The sequence below is a fragment of the Pomacea canaliculata genome, linkage group LG14 (assembly GCF_003073045.1).
Source record: "Pomacea canaliculata isolate SZHN2017 linkage group LG14, ASM307304v1, whole genome shotgun sequence".
In the NCBI taxonomy this organism is placed as follows: Eukaryota; Metazoa; Mollusca; class Gastropoda; order Architaenioglossa; family Ampullariidae; genus Pomacea; species Pomacea canaliculata.
The window spans coordinates 11,396,263-11,421,441 of NC_037603.1; the positions used below are offsets into that span (position 1 = coordinate 11,396,263).

Below are 25,179 nucleotides of genomic sequence, written 5' to 3' on the forward strand. Positions count from 1 at the left end.
TTATAAAATTATAAAATCGCAGTAAAGTGCAATCAGTCTGACATTAGCTCGACTGAAATGTGAAAGACATCCATTGATTACCGCTGATACCATCCAAACGCCTGAAGAATACCAAAGTACCCGTACCCATGATGTATGACCAGACTTTGACTGGCATGTCTGCGTCTTGGTTTCTGTAAAAATAAACTCAATTTTCTTGACATCTTGAGACCTGGTGCTCTGGAACTGTTCAACACAATTGGAGTTGGGCAAAAACTATGACAACTTGTTCATCTGAGGAACTTTTTCAGGAATGACCAGTAGAGAGATAGCAATGTTTTCACGATTGCAGCAGTGGGACAGTGCATCTGACAGGAGCTGCATTTTAAAAGCATCTAAAGAAAGAATCTTTGCCCTTTCGTCCACCAATGACAATACAACCAAGAGGTGGCCCATGATACTCTCATGATGGCAGTTATAAAACTACATATGGATGACTGCTCCTACTCTAGTTACATTAGTAAATACAGCGGAATAATTAACAAGAAAGACAATATATTTCACCCACATTTCCGTCAACTGTGTCGTTATTTTCTCTTTCTGTTTTATATTCAGTATATATCTTGGCATCTCAGCCCCTAGGATTTGGCAGCCTTCCTGTGCAGATGCACGGTTTACACATACCAGCCCCTGCTGCTTCTTTCTTTATTTTCTTCTTGTGATAGTGTGGATGTGACCTCAGTCACGTGTGGGCCACCAACAAACAATTGTATATAAATATTGTTACTGCCACCACCACCATCAGGCATTTTCCCAGTATTTTTGTAACTCATTGGTAAATGTTTTCGCTTTGCCATGTGGCATTTCACGCATCAGTGCATGTTCCTGCTCTCAACTTTATTTATTTACTTTGATTCCAGTACCATGGAATATCACATGTCTGCTGATGATGCCGTTTCTAACCGCCTTGCCGAACTCCTGCAGGTCTGCATCACCTCACTATAGACAGTAGGATGTGTTGCCTGGATGTCCATCAAGAAACTGAAAATGAATGACAACAAAAGGGTCAAAACTGAGGATTTTTAGATGACCTCTGCAAGTAAAGTTAACAAGTTAACTTTCTTTTCTCTAAGGTTAACATCTTTCTCTCCCAAACTGTCCGGAATCTTGGTGTTATCATTGATTCATCTCTATATTTTGACTCTCATGTCAATGCAGTCTGGACAAACTTAAAAGCGGAGAATAATGAAGCAGCAGACCGTGCTACACCCGTCCTCCACTGACTGCCAGTCCCACCTCCCATCGACTACCAGCTCGCCCTACTGTACTACTCTTGTCTTGACGACTTGGATGACCACACCTGTCTGAGCAACCGACCCCTCATCACCTTGCAGCCAACTTTTCTGTCTGTTTGTGTTGTCCTTCAGTGTGTGCCACGCATTAAACACTAGAAGTTCGACAAACATCTGTTTTCCATTTCATTATTTCTTTGAATTATGTGTGTACTTGCTGCTGTTAGGTCCTGTGGGTCTGAGCTTTCGTCACGTGATGGTTGCCAGGGGATCCCATACGGCACGTGCTCACCGTTATACAGGCCTTAGCTGCTGGCACGGTGTAAAATTCCACTAACCAACCGTCTGTCCAAAACCGCCGGGGGGTCACTTTGTCTCAGGGTTAGACCACGTCGTTGACCCCACTGTTCTCTCCAATTACGTCTTCGGAACGGGAACTTCACGTCCGTGTTCTACTTACCCCGTAACCTTCTGTGTTGTCACAAGTTGTTTGTGATCGTTCGGATGGGAATGGAACTGGAAACCTAAATTGTGGGAAAGCAAGTGATTTACATGGGAACCCGTGGGTGTGTGTGTGGGTGTGTGGGTGCGTGGGTGAGTGTGGGTGAGTGTGGGTGCGATCGTCTCACGACCCCCCATTTTTATTTTGATGCAACAGCAACATGTAGAGGATCCATTAGTATAAACTGTGAAACTTGGGCCAAAGGGATACTTGCTGATTTTTTGTGTTTTGCTTATATATCACCGACAACTTGCGATTGGAATGAAGGATGTTTAATCCATGGACCTGATTAATAATCTCATAACATTGTGGTTATCATACATTGAGGGAATGAAATATGTGTATCCATGTATTGTAAATATGATAAGTTCACAGGAATGGTCGACTTGAGACATTGTTTAGGCTGAAACCAGGGATGTTTATATTTGATCATCCCTCTGAGGGTCGGAATTAGGGTTTTAGTTTAGTTACCCTGTCTGTGACTACACTTTTATTAGACGGCTGCTTGTACTCTCCTCCCTTTGTCTGTGTTTTGTCTGTCTTCTTATCTTTACGACGGTCCTTATAAGTATTGGTGTCTGCGTTCGCCTAGAGAGAAAGAGAAAAAAAGAAAGAAAAAGGAATAAGCGACCGAAGAAAAAATATTGTCTACGGCCATGTAACCTTTACAATGCAGAAGTTGAACATTTTTAACGAGACAGTGAAAACCAAACCTAAAAGTCAACAAGAACTCGGAAGGATAGACAATTGCACCACAAAATAAAAAACCGTGTAAATAACTATTTGGCCTTTCCTATTTGTGTATGTAATTAATTTTACTACCTTTGAAATAATAGTAAATAGAAATTGATGTGTTGTGTATCATTAACCAAGACTGGAAAGGTAAAGCTAAAGATTGTTCTGCCAGGAAACTATCTCTTCAGTCATCAACTTCAGGACATCGGAGTCTGTATGTTATCGTGTGACTAGCATTTCAACCCTGGAGGTAGGGCTGTGGTGTAGTTGTGTATGTGGGGTCTTGTGTCGGTGGTTTCCATTCAGAATGTAAATAAACCATCTCATAAAGCCTTGTTATTTATACAGTAAAGATAAAATTCCAATGTAGTTCCAGTTTATTGTTGCCATTGACATTAACCTCGGGTTGTTTAACATCGCGATGTCAGTCTTGTATCTTCAATAGGCAGAGAAATTCGCAGCATTTGGCTTACTTGGTTTTCCCAAACATTTTCAGAACCTGAACAGAGTCCCCATCCCTTCAGACACCCAGTTTTCGTCTGTTATTAAACTCACCTAACATAAACAAGCTTTACATGGAAGCCTATTGCGAGGAAGAGGGGTCAGAGGTCAGACTATGTCAGACATCACTAGTATCGTATGCATGAGACTTTGTAATGTGCGTGGAGGGGAATCCGCTTGTGTCACCTTAGATCATATTATGTGAGGAGGGAACTGACATTATGTAGTTTTTTTTCTAGTGTAAAAGTATTACATAAAGAGAACAAGAAGCTTTGTGGGTAATATTTGAGTATCTAGAGTTTGCAAGAGTCGTTTATCTCACGAAGAGAAGGTTCCATCTGGTGCAAACTGTTATTTTTGTGAGAGGAGATTGTTTTTTGTGTGCCTGCTGTAGTAAGCTCGGGATGTGCGCAGTAAAACTGTGACATGAAGCTGAACAGACAGCACTTGGCTGATGGCAGACAGGTCCTTCAGACACAGAGCCTGAACAGTAGAGGAAACTAAGCAGAGCATGCTTCTCATTACCCACATCTAAACACTTACTCCCAATTACTGATATCACTTTTGACAATAACAGCAGAAACCTAACCATTTCCAGAGAACCAGGAGCATTAATCCTCAAATGATTGCTTACAGGAGAAGGAAACGTGCAATGCTTCTTAGAATGTAGACCATGCTTCTACAACACATTGCTTCCAGGATGTTTCATGCAGGTAGGATCGATTGGTCTGTTTTCAATCTAGGGAGATAAAAAGTTATTTTGAAAATAATTTCAGGAAATCAAGCAAATTTATCATATCTATACCTCGGGCACGTGCAGCATCTTAAGGTCACTGGGTTGACTAACAGAAGGCCAACCATTGTTCTCAGAATGTATTTCAGACTGGCAACACTTTTTTTTCATTCTCTCTCTCCTTCTCAATTGACTGACAGACTACCTGCTAAGTCCAGTGTTCTCTCTCTCTCTCTCTCCGTGTGTCGGCAGCGGCTGCTGAGGTCTGGAATCTGGCTCTCCGACTCTGGCACCTCACGCGCGGTGTGTGAGTCTCACATCTCACAGCGCACGCGCGGAGTGCTCCGGTTGTGGGCACCCGGGGAAGGGCACTATATCTTGTCAGGTCACTAGCGCAACAACAGGCTGCAGTGGACGTTTAGCCTCGTTTGCAGTGTATATAGACATCGGAGCACCTACCCCGGGCCGAGTCTGGCATCCTGCGGGTATCTGGAGACAGCAAGCATGGTGCTGACAGCCAACCGTGAACTGTATGAGCCGCCAACAAAGGACTTTTACAGCAGATAAGATTACCGAACACCCCAACAGACTTCATTATTATTTATTTTTGTGAAGCAGAAAGAATTCTTTTTTTTCTTCAGTTTTATTAACATTTGGCTTGTAATGATTTTGAGTGAACATGAGAGGGAGCGGTGTTCAGTTGACACCAGGAGGACCACCGAAACATTACATTGACGACAAAGGTCCTGAAGCTCTTTGTGTACCCGATCTGGTGTCTGGGTTCTGATCAGGTAAGTTCTCATTTTTTCAACATTTTATTAGGTGAATGGTTCAATAAATGTGCATTTATATGAGAAAAGTGGTGTTCGAACAGTGCCAGGTAGGTCCAGCTTCATGAAGTGCATTGCATGATGACAGCATCTCTCTTTACCATGACTAGTATCGGGAGTCGAACAAAAAACAAGACCTAACAGTTCGAATCCTTATCTGGTGTCGCCACTAGCAGTGGTGCGATCAAAGCTCGATTGGGTGTGACAGCTACTTTGTCAAAGTGGATGTAAACACCTTTAGTTTGATTGTTAGTGAAATAGTCGAAAGGTGGAGGAGGAGGACAAGCTATCAAACTGGTATCCAGAGTATCTGTTATTTTTATTATCTCATTTGTTATGGAGAAGTTATAATATGCATTGCTGAGCAGGAACGTGTGCCGTTTATCATTTCTCATTCTACACTCCTGACACTCATTTACTATAATAATAATAATAATAAATTGTAGAGAACATGTTTACATGTGGAGACAAACAACATCTTCATCTTGGCAGACAACTTGAGTCAAAGAGTCTCATAAAAACAGTTTAAGCAGCAATGTGTTTACCAGCTTTCTTTCCAACCTCTTCCTGAGAAGAGAGAAAGAAAGTTGATTTGAAGAGACAGAATCCGGCAAGAGTGGAATTTCAATCCTAATCTTTCTAACGAAGCTGTCTTTTATAATTGGATCCTTCAAGCATTTTGTTTTCGGTTTACATGAAATATTCAGTATGTGTTCAACTTTATTTGTCCGGTCAGATACACGAGTATCAATATACTTTGATGGGGAAACTGGTTCGAACGCGATTTTGTTTCATTCTCTGCCTGTTCTTGTCGGTCATGGACAGGGATGGACAGAAGAACCACAAAAAGACTTTCAGTAGCTAACATGTATTGTGTGCATCAAGACTGGTTGTTCTTCTATAGCTAGCCCATTTCTTTGGTTGTTTCTTTGTTTGTTTATTTGTTTGTTTGTTTGGTTGGATGGTTGGTTGTTTCTTTGTTTGTTTATTTGTTTGTTTGTTTGGCTGGTTGGTTGGTTGTTTCTTTGTTTGTTTATTTGTTTGTTTGGTTGGTTGGTTGTTTCTTTGTTTGTTTATTTGTTTGTTTGTTTGGCTGGTTGGTTGGTTGTTTCTTTGTTTGTTTGTTGGTTGGTTGGTTGTTTTCTTGTTTGTTTGTTTGTGTGTGTTTGTTTGTTTGTTTGTTTGTTTCTTTCTTTCTTTCTTTCGTTCGTTCGTTCGTTCGTTCGTTTTCTTTCTTTCTTTCTAGCCACTGATATGTGTGCTCATGTAGATGTCCGTAAATACTCATGAAGTCATATTCACACAAATTTCAAGTGTATTTCTCTCCACAACTAAGCGCATACCATATTTTAGCAAGAAATTCCTCCAGAGAGGAACAAGGATACCGTTGCCAAGGAAGGTTCGGTTTCCAGAGGTTTTTTCCCCAGCAGAGCTCTGATCACAGAGGCTGCCATGCTACGACTGAGGAAGACGAGGGTTTCGCGCTGGCTGCCAGCCGCAAGAACAGGTGATAACCTCATTCCCACAACTACACCAGCGCCCGGACACACCACGCGCCCACCGCAACAATCACGGAGACCACCTGACAGGTGGGCAGCTTCTTGGTCAACAGCACGTCCGCCAGCCACTGGCTCAGCCATGGGGAGGATGAAAGTGGATTGTGCTGTCAAATAAACACAGGAGGCAGATGATAAGATGACGAATCGCACATCGGAAGATAATCTTGACTAGGGTTAAGGAGACCGATGTCTGACAGCTTTGTGGTCGTTGGCGTATTTCGCTGGTGTGTGTGAGAGAGAGAGAGAGAGAGAGAGGGAGAGAAAGAAAAATACTTTCCTTTAGAGTTGAAATTTTTGTCAGGTTATGTAATACAAGCAAGAGAAGATTTAAGATCTGAAATACATGTAATTATAAAATAATATACTTTTATAATTTAATATTTTCATGCAACCTTTCTTTCCTTAATTATTTTCCGCTATCACTATACCACTTCGACCAAACCATCGCCGTCATTACTGCAACAACTGTTACTGCTGTGGCTGTTGTTACTCCTGTCATCATAGCCCTGTAGTAGGCCTGTAACCTCTCGGTCTAAGGATGTTATGTGTTAAAGATCGAACTTACCTAAGTCCTAGTTTTATTACGTGGGCTGGGCCTATGTCCTCGCCATTGGTACGCCTGTCACGATTGGTTGTCTAAGGTTCACATCCCGTCTCGGGCACGCTGTTCTTTCTCTGAATATGACAGTGAGAAAGCCTTAGATGCTGGCTCGGAATAAAACATCCTATCTAACCGCACTTCACTGTTATCTTAACTTCTCAAACATTTGCCAGGTGCCCAGTCGAGCTGGGTCTGTAAGTATTCTACACCAGTCGGGTATTGAACCTTTGAAAGTCGATGCTGTAGGCACTCGATTAAATATTCATCATCATAACAATCACCCTAATCTTTTCATATTTACCACCATCGTAACCATGGCAACCAACCTCTTCTGTGCGTGTTCACTACAGAAAACAGACAAAACTTCTTTGAATCACTCCGCTACCACAGTAACCTGAAATATTTTCATTTTACACCTGTCGCCTCAGGTTGCTCAGTCTTCTTGCAAAACTCTGTCACAGACATAAACTTTAAATAACCAAGTCTTGTAGAGAGTCGGCATTACCGACTATCATTACCACGAACATTTGTTGAAACTAGCCTCATTAGCACTCGAGAACGGAAATCTTTAATTAACCTGTAGATGTTTTCATTACAACTACCATCACTAGCTGCGTGCGGGGGTGGATCTTTGTAGTTAAGGACCTCGGCCACAGGCTATGACACTGATGCCCTAACCTCCCGGAATCCCATATTCAATGAGTCAATGATCTAATGAGGTAAACTGGCTGATGATTTCCCCCGGGGTCAGCAGCCAGTAGGCTTGTCCTTACTTTTTGCTTATTGTAGCAGCAGCGCTGCTAGCAACATCAGGCCACGATGAGAGTAGTTTTTCAAAGCCCAGGTCGTTGAAACGCGAGAAAGTGCGTGGGTAGATGCTGGGTGGGTGGATGATGGGTGGGTGGATGCTGTGTGGGTGCATGAAGTGTGGGTAGATGCTGGGTGGGTGGATGCTGGGTGGGTAGATGCTGTGTGGGTGGATGCTGGATGGGTGGAATCAAGAGCAAATTCCTGCCGACACACAAACCTGAGAATTGGGTTTAGGTTACGGTTGTTATCTCCCCATGCTGTTTCGCAATGTGTAACCGCTAATTTTGTGTCATTTCCCTATCATAAAGCTTGCCTTACTTGTGAGTCTTACAGGAATTTTCCAGATTTCAGACCATAGCATTAGTATTATCTTTCTAGTATCATCAACACGCTTTATTGTCACATGTTGCTTAGCAGAAGAACCTTAAGAAACAAGTTTGATAAATATGTTGACAGAGTTCGTTGTTTCCTGTTGTGCCTTTTACCTTTTTTTACTAGTCGTAATGGAATAGTTTTTTCTGCATATGACTGTACAATTCTTTTCCCTTATCTTAACCTTTAGAAAGAAAGGTTTTTGACTCTTCAAGCACCCAGACATCTTCAACTGTCTTTTACAAATGTCTGAGAGAGGGAGAGAGAGGGAGAGAGAGAGGGGGGGAGAGGGAGGAGAGATCGGAATAGTTTAGGTGAACAGGTGTCTTCTGTACCGATACTTATACCTCTCTAGAGCCACTGAGGACAGGGAGAAAAAAAGTGTTCTTTAAGGTGTAAAGGTTAGAAAAAGAAACTGGAAACTTTATCTCTGAGGATATGGCCGCGTCTTGGCAGCGGAAGCTGTAAAGTGTCGGGACCTTCTCTCCTTCAGGTCCTGCTGCCAGTGTACAGAAGCTGGCAAGTGAATCATCATGAAAACACAATGTCAGCCAACTCTAACAGCAATCCTTAGCTACTAAAAACATTTCTGTTTGGACTTCTTTATGAAGCGGAACACTAAAGACAAAATACGACATCAGTTCTACATGATTTAATCATAAACACAAATCGACGAAGATGGTAAAAATACGATGGATAATAAATAAAAAATTCCTTGTTGGTGACGATACATTTTTGTCATTTTAAATAAAATTTATTGCCAGGAAGCATAAATCAGGATGAGGAAAGATATTTTATCAGAACCTACCGGTGAGCATGCAAACTCACACATCATGTTTAACATGTTTATTATATGTAATGTATGTTTATCTCGTGTACAAGGTAGGTTTAGAATGCAGAAAAGGTTAGTTTGTAGTGTGCAAGACATTTATCCAATGTAAAGCGCATATTTGGTACACCACGTGTCTAACATGTGCAGACAACTCGTTGGTGGGTAGAGTTGTGGTTCTTGTAGCGAGAGCAGTGCACGCAGCCAACATGCAGATGCTGTTGCTGCAGATGTTGTGGAATGCGGATCTGACGATGTTAGTGTAGTTGCCGCTGCTGCAGTTTACTTGACTGACAGGGACCAGAGCTGCGGAATGTAGAAGATATGCATCCTGCAACCCACGTGGAAAAAAATTTAGTTTAAAATATTAGGCACTCAGGTAAAGCTCGGTCCTGATATTTCGGGCTCCATTTTGGTAAATATTCCCGAAATGCTCACTAAATGTTGATATATACTTTTCCATTCAATAAAACATCATTACCAATCACTCAAGGTGTATTATCTATCTTATTCTCTCAATACTTCTTCCTCTGCGTCGTCTTCCTCTTCTTCTGATGCTATTTTTTTTCTTCATTAATTTCTACTATTTCTGCTACTTCTTCCTCTACTTTATCCGTCACTCCTCCTACCAGTAGATTAAACCAGTTTATTTGGTGCTCCATAATGTTCCAGACAAAAATAAGCTGCTTAAACCATCCTCATCTTGTTCACAAAAGGTCAGAGTTCGATCGTATCCTTGAGGTCCGATAAGAAGCTTGAAGATAAAATTGTCGACATTAGGCGTTAGAGGATCGACAGAATTCAAGGTAGTAATTAATTATCGGCAAGGAATCCTCTTATTACAAATTGCAGGAAACTAGTGTATTTGGCTAAGAAGCAAATATCAAACTGGAAACATTCTCGACTATTCCGCTGAAAGCATTTCGCATGCTCGAATATTTTTGGGACATCACCTTTCATCACAGCTGAGAGATAATCTGTAAGAACTGAGCTTAATGCGAGATGCTTCCAAACGATTAGGTAGATTTTCTCACATAATTCGATTCCCAGCTTCATGAAAGATAGAAAAAGAACTAGAAATCAGAAATATTTAGCAAGGAAAGCTGAGCTAAAAAGACTGACTTTGAAGCAGGCTAGCTGTGAAATCGGATCATTTCCTTCCTACATTAATTTGTCTTTTCATCCAAGAATTTTAAGTGTAGAACAAATTAGAGGCGAAGTCACATTAAAACAGAAAAACACAGCTTTATCCAAAAACGAAATTACAATCACTCCATACAGGACATGGTGGTAATGCGAGTGTCCAAATGTGTTCATTTTGATGATGATTTCAACAACTTATTTGGGACTTTTATTCGTTTTACGATGTTCTCAATATTCTTGAAGAAAAGAATAGACTAAGGAGAGGAAGGTCAAAGCTTGGTCTTGCAAAGGTAGAACTGCGAGAAGGTTCAAGTCTCATAGGTGTAGGAGCAAAGAATGGTCCCGTGTCCTGGGATTGACATATAAAAAGTGGAACCCAACTGTTTTCTTCTGCCACTCTTACTTCCCTGATCACGTGGATCTGTGGAAGAACTGCTCGGAGGGAAGAAGAGTGCGGCAAGATGTCCATCCACAAGCCTGAACAGGAATAGAACAAGCAAAAACAAACAATAAGTAGACATCTTTGCACTTAGAAAACTTGGGTTCGAAACTTGACGGAGCAGAGAGCATCCTGGAAAAAAGTTGTTTTCTTTATCCGTCGCCATCATCTGTATACGTCTGCCTCACTAATGGCCGAGCCTTTTAGCCTGTCACTTAATTGCGAACCACTCCACCCACTAAATCACTTTGCCTTTTCACTTATTGCCCGCACATCGCTCATTTTAATAAAAAATAAATGTTCCATGTCAGTCGTACAAGCTGTACAAGCCTTACAAATATTCCCTTGGCTGTCTTTTACAAATAGAACCTTCTGGACTTTTTGTCTCTAATCTTACTGTTACGTTTTCTACAACAACACTACTGATAGAAGATGATCCAGAACCTTGAAATGTAGCGAATGGTTCGCAGATGACGAAGAGGAAACTGTCGATGCCAAGTCGAGAATACAGTTCAGATATGGCTGTACAGATTGTCAGTCGACACAAACAAGCTGGCACAGGCATTTAAAAATCCTGAACAGAAGCAAAACAAAATACACTCAAACATTTCACATCGTAATCGACGAAAATCGCTGGCAACGGCGAGTACAAGACGAAGAATGAGAATAAAGACGGCCAAGGGTTACACTCCAGGGACATTACTCTCACCTACCCAGTAAATAAGAGTGGGAGTAGCAAAAATATCTGAGGTAAAGACCTTAAATTTCCAGTTCATCCCATTATATCCTATCTCTTGACAGGTACAGGTGTATGGTCTGTCGTATATAATAAGTATTCCTGACAATTCTGGTTGTGATCCGACAGATGGCGTGGATTTTGTTTTGATTGCACGTACAGTTTCCCCACGACTCATGGGCACGCACAACCGGCAACAAACAAACAAACAAGCAAGCAAACAAACAAACAAACCAACAAACCAACCAACCAACTAACTAAACAACCAACCAACAAACAAACAAGCAAGCAAACAAACAAACAAACAAACAAACAAACAAGCAAACACAACTGCGCAGCATGCAAGCTGCCAGAGCCTCGCTGTACACCGTGTAAACATCGCAGTCCTTCCTACATCCTCCACTTCTTGCAGGTTATGTCCCTTGTTCAATGGACTCCACACAATTTGACACAATGCAGACCCAACGGTTGATGGGCAATAAACATCGTTATCTTGCCAGATATTTTCTGAGCATTAGGACAAACATGAAGACCAATTCTTTACTGTCATTTCGGCTTGGAAAATGAGAAAAATATTTAAATAACTTATCGGTGTAAGATAAACTCATTTGTTGTAATTTGGTACTTAAAAATAAATTTTCATTTATGTCAACACTTGTTTACATTCCGTAAATATTTTAATACACATTCGCAGACTCAAGGCTTCAATTCGGCTTTAACCAGAACAGCTTCGTAAAATAAAAATCACACTTAATTAATTCTCATAACTTAATTTTCAGCACTACACCTCACGCAGACTTTAAAAACACCGAGGCATCAGCGAGTTTTTAAACATTTATATTGTTTTCGTTTTCACGGTAACTGATATTTATGATTCTGTTGATGTGATTACCTGGGCATCTTGTTTAAAATGTCCAAAGAGAACCTGGCTAGAGATGATCACACCTTCGTGTGCAGTAAATTAATCGAGACAAGATATCGGTCATTCGTCAAAGGCCAAATGCTGAGAAACACACATCCAAAATTAATATTAACATTAAAAGTAAAGAAAACAAAATGATGAAACGAAATACATGTTGGATACAGCTGCCCACGTCCTCCCTAAACAAAGATTCTCACCTGAAGTGGACTCAGTAGAGATGATTAACACAGTTTTCAGTGGGAGTTCCACTCTGTCCGTGTGAAGATTAAAAGTAAATTAAAAAAAACCTGAGCAAATATCACAAGTCAACTCATTCACCACAACATTTTTAGAACACAAATCCCTACAGCTACATCTTAGCACCCAGCTGTCAAGTGTCCTCGTAACAAATCAGTCAAAGTATATTAGACATTCTTTGTATATTTTGAATGCAACGGAAGTAGCCTCTTCTGCCATCTTTTTCTTGGTTTTTCACTGGTTTCTCCGCTTTTCTCTTCGCAAACAGGAAGTAAAGGAGACAGCAGTTCTTCTGTCCTTCTGTCTCTTGGCTGGGTTTCTATTTATAATCCACCTGCCACTTGATGCCGGGAAATAACCAGCAGCCGCATTTGTTCATTGTCCGACAATATCAACAATTAATCCGAACACATTACCAAACAAAAAGTCCATTCATCAACGCCATTGACCACTAAAAGGTGAAGTCATTCTTCCTTTCAAGCAAGTCACCCAACCATGTCGAAACAAAACATTTAACAATGGCTGGTCTGGCTTGGCCTCGAGCCTGCTCTGGCCTGGAGTAATTGCACTCTAAATAATAAAAAAAAATATTTTAAAAAAAGCACTTTGTCATTAAACCTGAAACCTTCGCCCACTTCTCTTGACAAGCGATAACAGCAATGAACACTAGTCACCCAATCGCCAGTAAAACTGTCCCGGTTGTCACATCTTTCCCGACGACAGCGATAACTGATTAGAGGACACTGTTGTAATGGTTTTGATATGCAAATGAGGAAAGCCTCGGATGACCTGGCAGTGTGTCTGCTCCACATCGATTCGCTTTTATTGCGATACGGTCTGCCGCCATTGTCACAGACAGGGACTTCCAAAAGGGAGTGGAGTGGTGGGACCTGTGTAAACAGGTTATTTGCCAGGCAACCATGTTGTCGCCGAGCTTTTACTCTCCACTACCGAGGTTGGGCACCAACTCAACTTTGAGGAACAAAGACTTTTGCGGCAGTAGGCTACATCACCATCTATCCACACAAGGTTTAGAGTTCAAAGAATTGCCAAAGCATTGCAACAAAAAGCTTCTGGGGTCCCACAAAAACCGAAAAATATTGTCCGCCCACAATCTGGTGATTAAGGTTCTGCCATGAAAGGAGTTCAAGGTCTGTTATTGTTGTCACAGTTTGCCTAAAGTGTTTTCACAGCAAACCTCTTACCGGTAAACACCCTGGGAATGACGCAGGCAGCTGACGGTTAAATAAAATATTAATAGACGTGTAACATTTTGGAGAAGCGGGTCATCAGACAATACAACTACTTTTAGTTACGACCCACGCGTGGAGCAAATGGAGATTGTGACCTTTGGCAGGAGTGACTGTTAGAGAGTTCGCTTCCAGGCAGAGATGCCATTTCTAGCCAAATACCTTGCATAGGTTTATATAACCACGTGATGTCCAGAAAAAGAACTCAAGACTCAGACACTGGTATTTGGCTTACCAACTGCACCAGTTGCCCTGGACTGGAAGTTCTCCCCCCGACTACTGGTAACCTTTCTGAGCTGAGTCCAGTGGAACCTTAAACCTTTAAGCATTTCGTGACAGTTCCTGAAACCTTAGCCTCACTTTCATCTGTCCCTCATACCACTGACGCCTCGAGGCACCCTGGAGTCTCCCCCGGTTGTCTCCTCCCCATCCTCCCATGCATTGCCTCTGTCATTAGCATGTCATCGATCGATGTGACACATCCCTGCCTGTCAGCACTTGGAGCAGCATCCTCGTCTGGGCAGCGAGAACCAGTGGAAGTTCTGCGACAATCTCGTGTAATCTCTGGCTTTCGCGTCCCAACTCTCATCTACCTGACAGGCAATCTGGATGTGATTTTGTAGTTCTCCACTTGCTTTTTGACGAAAGAGTTCACTGAATGTATTATGCATTGCGGCGTGTGTGAGTGTGTGCGCGTGCTGAAACTTTGTATTTGTGGACAATACTTGCATCCTGGCAGTGTGAGATTTCTCGCCATTACTTTGAATTACCCTGCAGTAGACCAATATCAGGCAGGTAACTGCTTGTCTTCGACTCCAGATGGTGTCAAGATTGAATTTTGCTCTGTCTCCTAATCACCAGACATCCAGTTTCTCCAGGAAGATGAAAGATAGTGCACGAGGACGAATCTTCTGAACTAAATCATCTCTATGAGTGTCTGCGAGCTCATAAAAGTTCAGAGGGTCAAAAGGCCGTCATGTTATGTCATTTCTCACCTACTCCATCAGTTCTGCTGCTGAAGCAGGAGATGTTTTGCTAATCAATATGAGGAATTATTTTATGAAATTTTTTCTTTCGTCTTGGTTCCGTGGCTGAAAATTTTGAAACTTGGCATCGTTGTGTATCTTTTAACGCTACATCACTGCACCTGATGACTTTTTTTTTCTTTTGAACTTGCAGACGAACCCTCGACTAGTCCTCCACAGCTGCTTCGTTGGAGCAGCTTCTCCCCCCGACTCCTCCTCCCGGCCACAGGTTAACTGAGTCGCTTATTACGCGTCCACATTCGCCGCTTCCCAAGGGAGGCTAGTCTATTTCCTGGATATTTAATCAAGCTCGCTACTCTTGGTCCCCATCCAGTCTGTCTCGTTGAGAGCAGAGTGCTCTGCCCTTTGCTTTAACCTCTGCTCTCCCCTTCTGCTCCAGACGCTTCGGTCGCTGCATTGGCAGAGCACTTAAGTCTAGCTCATGCTTACCCATGAGTACACAGGCAGGGATATAGGACGTACTACTACGTGAGGTTTACGTCGTCCCGACTGTTCGTTTTTCTGTTGGTGTGGCAATACACGCAGTGAATACATTTCTGAAGATGCAAGTAAAAATGTAACCTGACGGGAAAAACGGTTTGACTAAAGTTTCTTTCCATGATCGTTAGATATGAAAATATTAACAAACTCGATAAAAGTTTCTGTCTAACGCATGAAACATCAGAAAAGATGGTTGAAATCTTAGGTCGAAGAAAATTTTGAAAGTATATTTTTCAAATGGTCGTGAAGCAGAATCAGGTCTTCCTGTCCAATGCTGACAATGTTGTCACTGAATTATTGGAAGTCCAGTTCTCCGACAAATGCTGTCGTCCTACAAGGTCCAAAGGTTCTAATGACTGTCGAGAGAGTCAGCAATGTAGATAGTGTTTCTGCTGTACTGGCAACTTGCCGTGGACGTCCGTCAAACGCTCGTAATCGATGTTATACTATTTTCTTTGTCCTGCTGCATGCTGCTCATAAAGCCATCACGTGATCTGAACCCCACCCGCCACTTGTTTCTCCAGACAAACTATGGCTCTTCCATTTGCAACTAATTTCCTTCTGAATACTGAATTTTGACACAGTGCGATGCGAGGACATTCCATTACTCGGCTCACTTCTGTCTGGCTCATTTGTGACGAATGGCGTTACACTTTTATGATGTTGGCTTTAATGTTTCCAAGATGGAGGCATTTCCCTTTCTCCACAAACTCTGTGATCGATACCTGAATTGCCAGGTATTGGTTCCCGCTCCTCAATCCTGTCGATCGGTGGCTATCTTCGACCAGCAGCCCATCGGCCGACATTTGCTGAAGCTACGGTTTGGTAAAAATCTGATGAACTATTTGACCGCTTGGGGACATGGTGCCCTCCCGAACTCCTCCTTTATCTGGACCTTTAACTGCACGAAAGGGATGTAAACGAAGAACTCATCCTTTGATTCTTCACTGACTCTGTCATCATCATTAGTTTATGGTCGATTTTTTAAAGCCTCATGGCTCATTCAAGTGTCTGTCAGATTGAATTTATCTCTCTTTCTCATTTTTAAAGGAATACGTTTCGATGTGTCATTTTTATCTTATTGTTTATACTTTTGTTTTCTCAAATCGCATTGGAGAAGAAACTTAATGCGAATGGTCGTTCATTAAGATCTGATCGAAAACAATAGAATTACATTTTTATATTTTTGTAAGTGTAGGTGTCTCTCTACACCTCTGTTGCAGGTGTTAGATAACATAATGTGAATGATGTCAACAAGAATCTAATTTGAGAGAAACGAATCGTCAGGAGGAGAGAGAGATTAAAAAAAAAACTGAAGAGAAGAGTTTATCAAGTTTAATGAGAGAAATTTTATTTGAATAGCAGATGTTTCAATACATCTTGATGGCATTGTGCGATAGATACAATACCCAGTCACTCCATCTTACAGAGTATTCTGATGATCATTGTCTTAATACTCAGCCCTTCCATCCGTCATCCATCGTAGAAATCTGGCTAACGAACACCACCGCAACTTGTGTATATAATATAATATTTAATAGTGTTTATACATTGGTTTCCCTGTTACTGACTAGTTGAAACGAATGTTTATTTATGGAAATCCTTTTTTAAAGAATCAAATAGTGCACAGGACACTGGACAACGACGCCCACGAACAAGTCACGTGTCTTCTGTTGAAAAAAAAAAGGCGGAACTCTTGCATGCTCTCACAATTTGATTATTTAAAATAAAACAGAAAATTAACACATTTCATTCATCAGTTCAATGCATGGATTAATAAATAGGATTAGTTTATTTTAATGAGATAAAGTTCAGATAAATATGTGCCAGTATGCATAAATGTATTTATAAAGATAAGCATACATCTTTGTCTCACCAGAAGAGAATTTTTAAATTCATATTTGTTTTACCAGAAGAGAATTTTTTAACTTCTAATTTATATCGAGGTACATATATTATCGTTTTCTTTTTAAAAAAGTTTGAAGTTGCATGTTTTTTCCTCCATTTAATATAATCAGAACCTTTTAGGGGTTCGAAAAAAACAAACAAGACTTGTCACGAGTCCAGCTCTGGTTCTATTTTTTTACATTCATTTGATATTTATTCTAAAGAAAAGTTAAGAATGTGTGGACAGTAGGCATAATTTCTAATTTCTTAACAGCTTAATGCATTGATACCTTAATTCTGCTTTACATGTTTTTCTGGGAGTTTCTCGTGTACGACAAGCCAAAAAAATGACACGCCTCTAGAACATTCTGAAAACGAATGTAGAACGCAAATACCCTCGCCGAAAACCGGATGTTGTTGAAGGAAAGGATAAAGATTAAATAGAGATGAAGATTTCTTCTCAGGAAAACATCGGGCCCATGCACGCAAAAGGAGGAAAACTAAGAAAGAAAAAACAGAGTTTGTGAAAGTCCCCTTCATTACAAAGTTCAATTACTCATGCTACTCCTCTCAACTCGGAAATTCTCGACCTATTGATACAAAGTGCGCAAAAGCTCCAAGAATACGCGATGCATGATGGGATGTATTACCCTCAAGAATTCTCGAGCTTCTTTTTTGCATGTTGCGAAGCAGATGGACCTGCGTGAAACTCATTCAATGTCTTCATGTGGACCGCTCCACAGTTTTTCCCGAGAGTTTGGGAATTAAAAATGTTTGTGGGTTGTCACGCCAATATAAATTGAGTTAAAAATCTTGCAGACCGACATGAGCAAAATCGTGGTCGTTGAGTTTGTTGAAGAAATTTTTTAGGCTTCGGAAATGAAAAGAGTGTTGTAAGAAAGCACACGTGATGTTTTACGGAAAGTCCGCAAGCCAGGAACGGACAAGATGGCTGCCGTACAAAGGTCGTCTGCACGAACATGTCAGAAAAAAGTGGTATACTTTTTGGTCAAAAATATATTTTAGAATAAAGATTCCATTCCCTCTCATTGTCGTACAAATAATTATACATTGAAATTTAAAATAAAAATAAACCCCAGAGATGAACAAAAAAGGAAATGAGAAAGAGATGGACGGACTAACATAAAGTAAGAAAAATCTTTTTTTCTGTTACGGTTTGTGTTCTGCTTTTATTAAACTTAAAAGTTAAGTTAACTCGGTCATGAAATCATGCAACAAATAAATTTCAAGAATTACTTTACTGTAGACCATTTATTTTGTTTTCTTCATTAGAACAGGTCAATAAGTTTTCAATGATAAAATTTTCAAAGTGTATCTGGGATAACTTTCTACGTCCCTCTGCCTGGCTCCAATGATCTTAACAGTTATGAACGAGGTAGACAAGACTATTTCTGTTCCCTAGGTAGAGTTGTAGAACCAAGACATGTAAGAAAAAGTGATGAGACTCTCAGTGAATGACTGATACAACCAGGTGAGAATAACAGGTGACAGCGGAAGATGGGAAGGTCCATAAGAAGTAGCTCTGCATTTTAACAGTGATTACTTCTAAGGTTTGCTCGCAAGAACTGCAACAATTACAAAAAAGAAACTTTATTTCGATGGCTTTGTTTTATAGTCACAACTTTAATCAAACTGCTAAAGCTAAAAAGATGTAGCAAAACTAAGCAAAGTATTAATTCTCAATTCGATTAGTCGACAAAAAAAATGTGTTAGACATAAAGGTCAAAAACAGAGAACAGGTGAAGACATAAAATGAAAATTTACCGAGACAGATATAGTTATGGACACACACACAGGCTCACAAACAAAAAATAAAGCTAAATACGAAAGAAAAATGGATATGGACAAATCAGAACTGCTATGTTGGAGCTTAGTAACATTCACAGTCTCCACTTCTCTGAAAGTTTTTGTTTGAACGAGTGTTCTTTATTCTTCTTTTCAAACGACTTTTTATTTTGAAAGTTCATCGTTCTGAGGTTGTTTCCCTATCGCTTACTTCATCAACAAATGGTTTGAAAGCTCGACACTTGGTACAACCACCAACACCTGATATTCCGAGTGTGTAAAAACATTCTTTGAAAACTTTGGTAACTTAAGAGGGTGGATGGTTGAAAAAAGTTCTAACATTCACAAAACTGGTCAAGGATCTCATCAGGTGTGTTTTCCGTTATCCATTTATTTTACACCTCGGTGTGTTTTCTGGAGATATTACCAGGATGAAAGCCATGATGAACTGAAAACGATACCACCGTTGTTTGGAGTAAAAACAATAATGACATTTTGTAATTTGAGATCACGAGAGATCACCAAAGCTTGCTGCCAGAATAGTTATTAGAACATGTGAAAAGCACAAATTTGTTTTCGAAATGATTTCTTGTCAGCATGGCATCTCTCACCTGAAGTCTTAAAAGTTAACCACGACCTCTTCCCACACCGGCAAATATTTTTGCTGGATGTTATGACAACCGTGAATTAGCATTTTCTCCAATCTTTCTCATCTGCTTCTTTGAAAACATCTCGTTAGAATTTAAATCAAAGATGTTCTCTCACACGAAGCATAAAATAAAATCATTGATGCCAGAAATTAATAACAGGCTTTTGTTGATTCGCCAGCAACTTGAAACATGAAATTTCATTTTTGAAACGTTTAAAAAAACAGTGTTTTGAGAGAGAGAGAGTGGAAGAAATTGGTGGAGGAGGACGAAAATAGTCTGTACATAAACTAATGTATTCCTAACCTTTTCATGTATGCACATACTGATCACCGAATTAACCACTCGTACATATTAATCCCAAATGTCAGACTTCATGCGACCTTTTCTCTCAGGAAATAGAGCTCTCTAATAGGAAGCTACAGAAGGCCACGTCGGAGATAATTCTGGGGCGCATGCGCAGTATATGACAGCCATGGTCACAAAGTAACATGCTTGCCCTTCGACCGCCAGGCATACTTCCGGTTTACTGGCGAGAAACAGTCTGTCAGGAAGCTAATCAGTCGGGTTTGAAGCTTTTATTCACAATCGTCCAGATGTTGCATACGCTGACCGGAGATGACGTCCTGCGGCGCCACTAGTCACCAGAAGTCACGTGCTGGCTCTCGCCTCCTGGGATTGATATCAGTCGCCAGCCAATATCATCGACCACAAATTGAAAAGATTGCAAATGTGACGGGAATGTAATTTAATTGTAAAACAGAGAGATCGTGTTTTCTTAGCCGCCGTTCGGACGAGGATGTTGAATGCATGTACAGACGATTGCGCATTCATATCTACAGTTCTAGAAACGAGACCTAAAATGGGGAAATGTATGTAAGTACAGAATTTCTGTTCTTTTAGATTCATATTTTGTAGATTTACTAGTCTAATGTTTGTAATATAGAGCATTTTACTTATCTGATAATCTGTAAGTTAATCTGTTAGTTTTTCAGTCTGCGCGTCATTTAGTCTTATAGACTTTCTGTTCATCTGTTTGTCTCTTTGTTTGTTAATTTGTTTGTTTATTTGTCTGTCTATCTGCCGCAATGTACGTTAGCCTGTCTGTTAATATTAGTGTCATTTGGTCTGTTTAGCGGTCTGTTAGTCTGTGTGTCTTTCAGTAATTCTATCCGCTGTCAAGTACTCAAGCAATCGATCCATTAGTCAATTCTTCCGCTGAATCAATTAATCGATCGGTCAGTCAATCAGGGAGATAGACTGACAAGTTAAAGGGAAGGAAAGATAGTTTCACTTGTTTTCTCGAGGTGTGAAGCACCGAATCAAGAAAGACCAGACTGCCTTCCTATCACGAACCCTAATAATGACAGGAATCTTCAGTCTATTCACAATGAGAATCCATTTTTTTTTCTTTTCTGTATCTGTATGAGAAAGTCGCTCTTAACCAGACAAAGGTCTGATCAAGACTGGCAAACTTTTTATATAAACATTAGAAATAATCGTTCCAAATTTAGTTCAAGGTTCATCCATTCTCGTCAGGTAAGGACAACTTTGACAGCCGAGAAGGTTCTAGGCCGAAAAATGTCATAGGTCATGAATGACATCCTTGACCTCTGTGACCAAAGAGACCCATGAAGAGAAAAGATGAACCAGAAGCAACTTCCACATACAAAGAAGTGAGCTTTGCCCTTAAGAAAGGGGATGAGGGCAATTATGTAGAACTGGATCCAGAGCAAATTCCGGACATGACCAAGGCTTGTAATAGCACGAAATGACAGGAAAAAGGCGGACCAATAACTCAACAACCTCGTTAAGACAGCTCAGCACAAGGCCTCAGTCATCAAGGATTTGCAATGGCCACCTTTTCACAGAATGCAATAATGTACCAACAGAGTGACTGAGTAGGTCAAAGACCTTTACAACTTCCAGCTGAAAGACCTGTGCCAGCATCATTCAAAACATCCAGATTTGAAACAGTGAACCTGCAGGGAAGAGATGTAAGTCAAGGAAAGTCGCCAGGCGTTGATAATTGATATCTGAGCTGCTCAAATATTGAGTTTAAAAAAGACCCTCGCTGTTTTGTGTCAAAGAGGCTGGAAACGAGGGTAGACATGTGATGTGAATCACTAGTCATACCCCATCCCCTAAAGAAGGAAATAGCAAGTCATTCGAAGCTATCAAAACATAGCTCAAAGCACAGTAGTTCAGAACCACATGCACGAAGAGCTTCCAGCAGAAGAACAAGCTGGCTTACTTCAGCACCACGTAGAAGCACTGTTGAGAGTTATCTTCAAAGAAAAACCTCTTTATTTATTTATCACAAGTCATTGAGTTTAATTACTAACCGGCATTTGCTCTGGCGACATATTGATGTGAACATTCAACATCGAAGAAATCCTCGTTCAAGTCATCGAAGAGCTACCAATAGCTCAACGAGTTCAGTACTGTCATCTGTCATTGCAGTCACTGTTCCCCTTCCCACTGCACACCTCTACATCTGTTCTAACCCTCCCCCAATGAATACTGTAATGACGTAGAAACTTCTAGCAAAACAATATGTTTTCTACAGCTTTCATCCAGGGAATACAAGAATGGCAGGGTGAAACACCCTTGGAGTTAGCCCCCCTGGCAGCTTATTGTTCAGTGTTATTTGAATAGCATCTGGGCCCTCGCCTATGTCCAGGGAAATCTCCATATTGCTGTTTTTAGTCTGCTACATGTTACACGGGTTAGGATGAGAGAGATTGTTTGTCCTTCCTATGATAACAACACATTTAGTCCCATGATACACCGCGAATCTCATCTGTTTCTCGCGTAGCTCACCAGAGGTGTGTCGGATTTTGTCGGTCCTGACAATGCTGGCAATTTTTCATTCTGTTTATCTTTGATTCATTCGATAGCATGTGAGAAAATATAACAAACGTAAATCAGACATCGTGAATCGGGATGTCATATCACAAGGAATGAAATTTTAAAAGAGTTTAACACATCGTACAGGGCAGCAACTGCGCATGGGCGTGAAAAAATTAAATCCCCTGACACCCACAAAGCTGAATGAACATATCACCCGATTATTTTTATTTATTCACAAACTGAAATATAAACACCAAATTCATTTACACACAAAGTACACACAGATAGATAAAACTATATTTTACTGACTTGCTTAATTTAATTCTATTTAGTTTGCTTGTAATTGGATTGGAAGCAGGAATGGTGTGTGCGGATAGCATCGCTGGACCACGTGACCCGGCATCTCTCAGTCCCAGCATGCCGCCCACGATCGTCCTCATCTGGTTGCAGCAGCTTCCCTGTCTAATGCTGTTTGTGAGCCCGGCAAGCATACAGTTACAACTACTGAAAGCTATTTGATTTCTCATGTCATTCTCCATCTTCCTGAAGGACCTCAACATTTTCACGGAAAGTTCAAAGCAGCATCTGTATCGACCACCAAAAGCAGACGATTGTACACACGCGCATGCACTTGGCTTTGTTTGATACGATTTTTAAATAAACAAAAGTCTTCCTAAGCTTGTTGATGACATCTTGGGGAATCGAAGACTTTATGCATGATGGAACTCTCAGTGATCGCCATTTCAGATAATTTTAAGCTTCTACGATTAGTTGGTCATTCACAATTCGACAATTTTCTTGCCTATATTAGTAGAGTCCTTCCTTTCTTAGATAGAACAATATATCCTTTTAAAAAATTTTTAGACATTTTTTCCAAGAAGTGGGGTCAGCTCAGTACAATTTATCCAAATATTAATATATATACCCGACTGTTCTTGACCTATGAAGCTCAGAATGTGATTCCAAATATATTCTTAAATACCAGCTCTCTAGTTGGATGACACGTTTACTCACCAGCATATGTGTTTTTCCACTGAAATATAAATAAAATAAAATAAAATGAAATATAAATAAAACCTTTGTAAATGTCTTTGCCCAGCACCGTTGAAATGTTTACTTTTTTCCCATTTGTGATGTTACTGGAGTGAAAGTCTAGAACTCACCATCAGTCGTATGTCGGTCCACTTTCGCGCGGTCAATATTTTCTACTGCGACTGCGGATGCGCATTAACTTGCTGTGCGCGTGCGCTAACGGAAGCGAACCCGACGGCTTTTAATCAGCATCTCATTTTATGTTCAGACCCCACATGTTGTTTGTTTGTAAAGTTCTCATTAAAGAGAGGTAGGGCCATTCAGGCCCACGCAAGGCCCACAACTGCCAGAGCTTGACTGCTCGGTCAGAACTTGATTCACCTTCTTAATTTCTTTTCTTATCGTCCCATATATTGTTCTTTATTTTAGTTTTCTTCTGTCCTTATTTTCTTATTTGCGTGTTATTTTTTATATTTTCTTTTTCATTCTTTCTTCTGTTTCGGTAAATTTGTTCTTTCTTTTGTTTTTACTCTCTCTCTCTCTCTCCTCAATTTCTGAGAAAGCGGTCTTAAGACTTGAGCATCGATAAACCGGAAGTGTGGTGCGCAATACAAACTCCAGCGGATCTAAACCAGTCCGCCATCTTGTATCGATCCCACTTTGCATTGCGCGTGGACCTGACGTATTTTTGGAAGGCAGAATCCAAGCAGAATTATGACTCACTTTCTTCAGTTTATTGTGATTATTAAAACCACCGCCTCCTTACTTCTTAATCACCAATTTTCTTGAAGTTCATTTAAATTAGCTTAATTATCATTCAGGCAACACATCGGAACGATCGCAGCGATGTCTCCTGAATGTGACCTGAAAGAGAAAATTGGGTTCTGGAGAAAAGTTTGATAGTTGGTCAGTTTGAAGGCAGGATGAAATGAAAACTTATATGTCCCTCCCTAGTCAGCTGATCATAAACACGTGCATCAGGGATCCAACATGGACGTTCTGGACGCAATTTCCCGACGAAGAGAATCGATCTCATGTTCACACTCAAAGGTCTGGCACCACGGCATGGTTATCAATGAAGATGTCAGTCAGAAAGATGAGAAGTTTTTGCAGCAGTCATGTCTCTGTCGTAGATATCAGCTTCTGTTTTTACCATCCATAAAAACTTTCAATTTCCAACATCCCTCACAACCTTCCGATCTTTTACAAAACTCAGATTGCTTTTATTTCGAGTGCACTGCACGTCTTCCGATGATTTTTATAAAATTTTTTTTTTTTTTGAGTGGGTATGTGTGTGTGTAGAGGGGTGCATGGGTATGGATGGGTGGATATATGTGTTTAAGTGAATGTATGAAGAATACCTCGTGCTAATCTTATCAAAGCAAGGCTGATTGCATTTTTATTTCATTCCTTTTATTTTCATCCTTGTAAATGCATGAGCACGCGTGGTCATGCTGTCCGAATGCGTGTCCGCCTCTGTTCACCAATTACATGGAGTAAAAACAATCTACTACCGATTTTCAGCTTAAAACTATTTCTGAAAAATAATAATAGGCTCATTCCAAAATCATTCATTTGTTGCCTAGAGATGCTTCTAGCGCATTAAATGCTAGTTGGTAATTTATTCCTGGCAAGAATGCCGAATCACAAAAATTTGTTTTTTTGCGGTTTTTATTTGCTTAGTTCATGCGGATGAATTCATTCACAAAAACAAACGTTAACTAGAAAACAGCAGCAGAATGAAAATACACGGCAGCCTGAGTGTGCATTAGTTTAAATTATAGAAAGGAACTGAGCCGATCACACCACAGTGACATGGGACCGAGAGCAAAGGTCACAAACCTGGGTCACAAACTGAGGTCATGAACTGAGGTCACAAAATGTGGTTCATGGCTCTACCGACGCTGTTGTTCATTCCCAAACTCACACTTCCTGAAAATAAATATTTAAGCCAAGAG

At 40.5% G+C, this 25,179-nt stretch overlaps 1 protein-coding gene across 1 annotated transcript in view; it reads left to right on the top strand.

The window, feature by feature from the left end:
* The first annotated feature begins 4,008 nt into the window (after window positions 1-4,008).
* Window positions 4,009-25,179, top strand: part of LOC112555673 (olfactory receptor 4C11-like) — a 46,029-nt gene continuing 24,858 nt past the window's right edge. The window contains exon 1 of the mRNA XM_025224144.1: window positions 4,009-4,533. The gene's annotated coding sequence lies outside the window, so the exon portion shown is untranslated. The remainder of the gene's footprint in view (window positions 4,534-25,179) is intronic.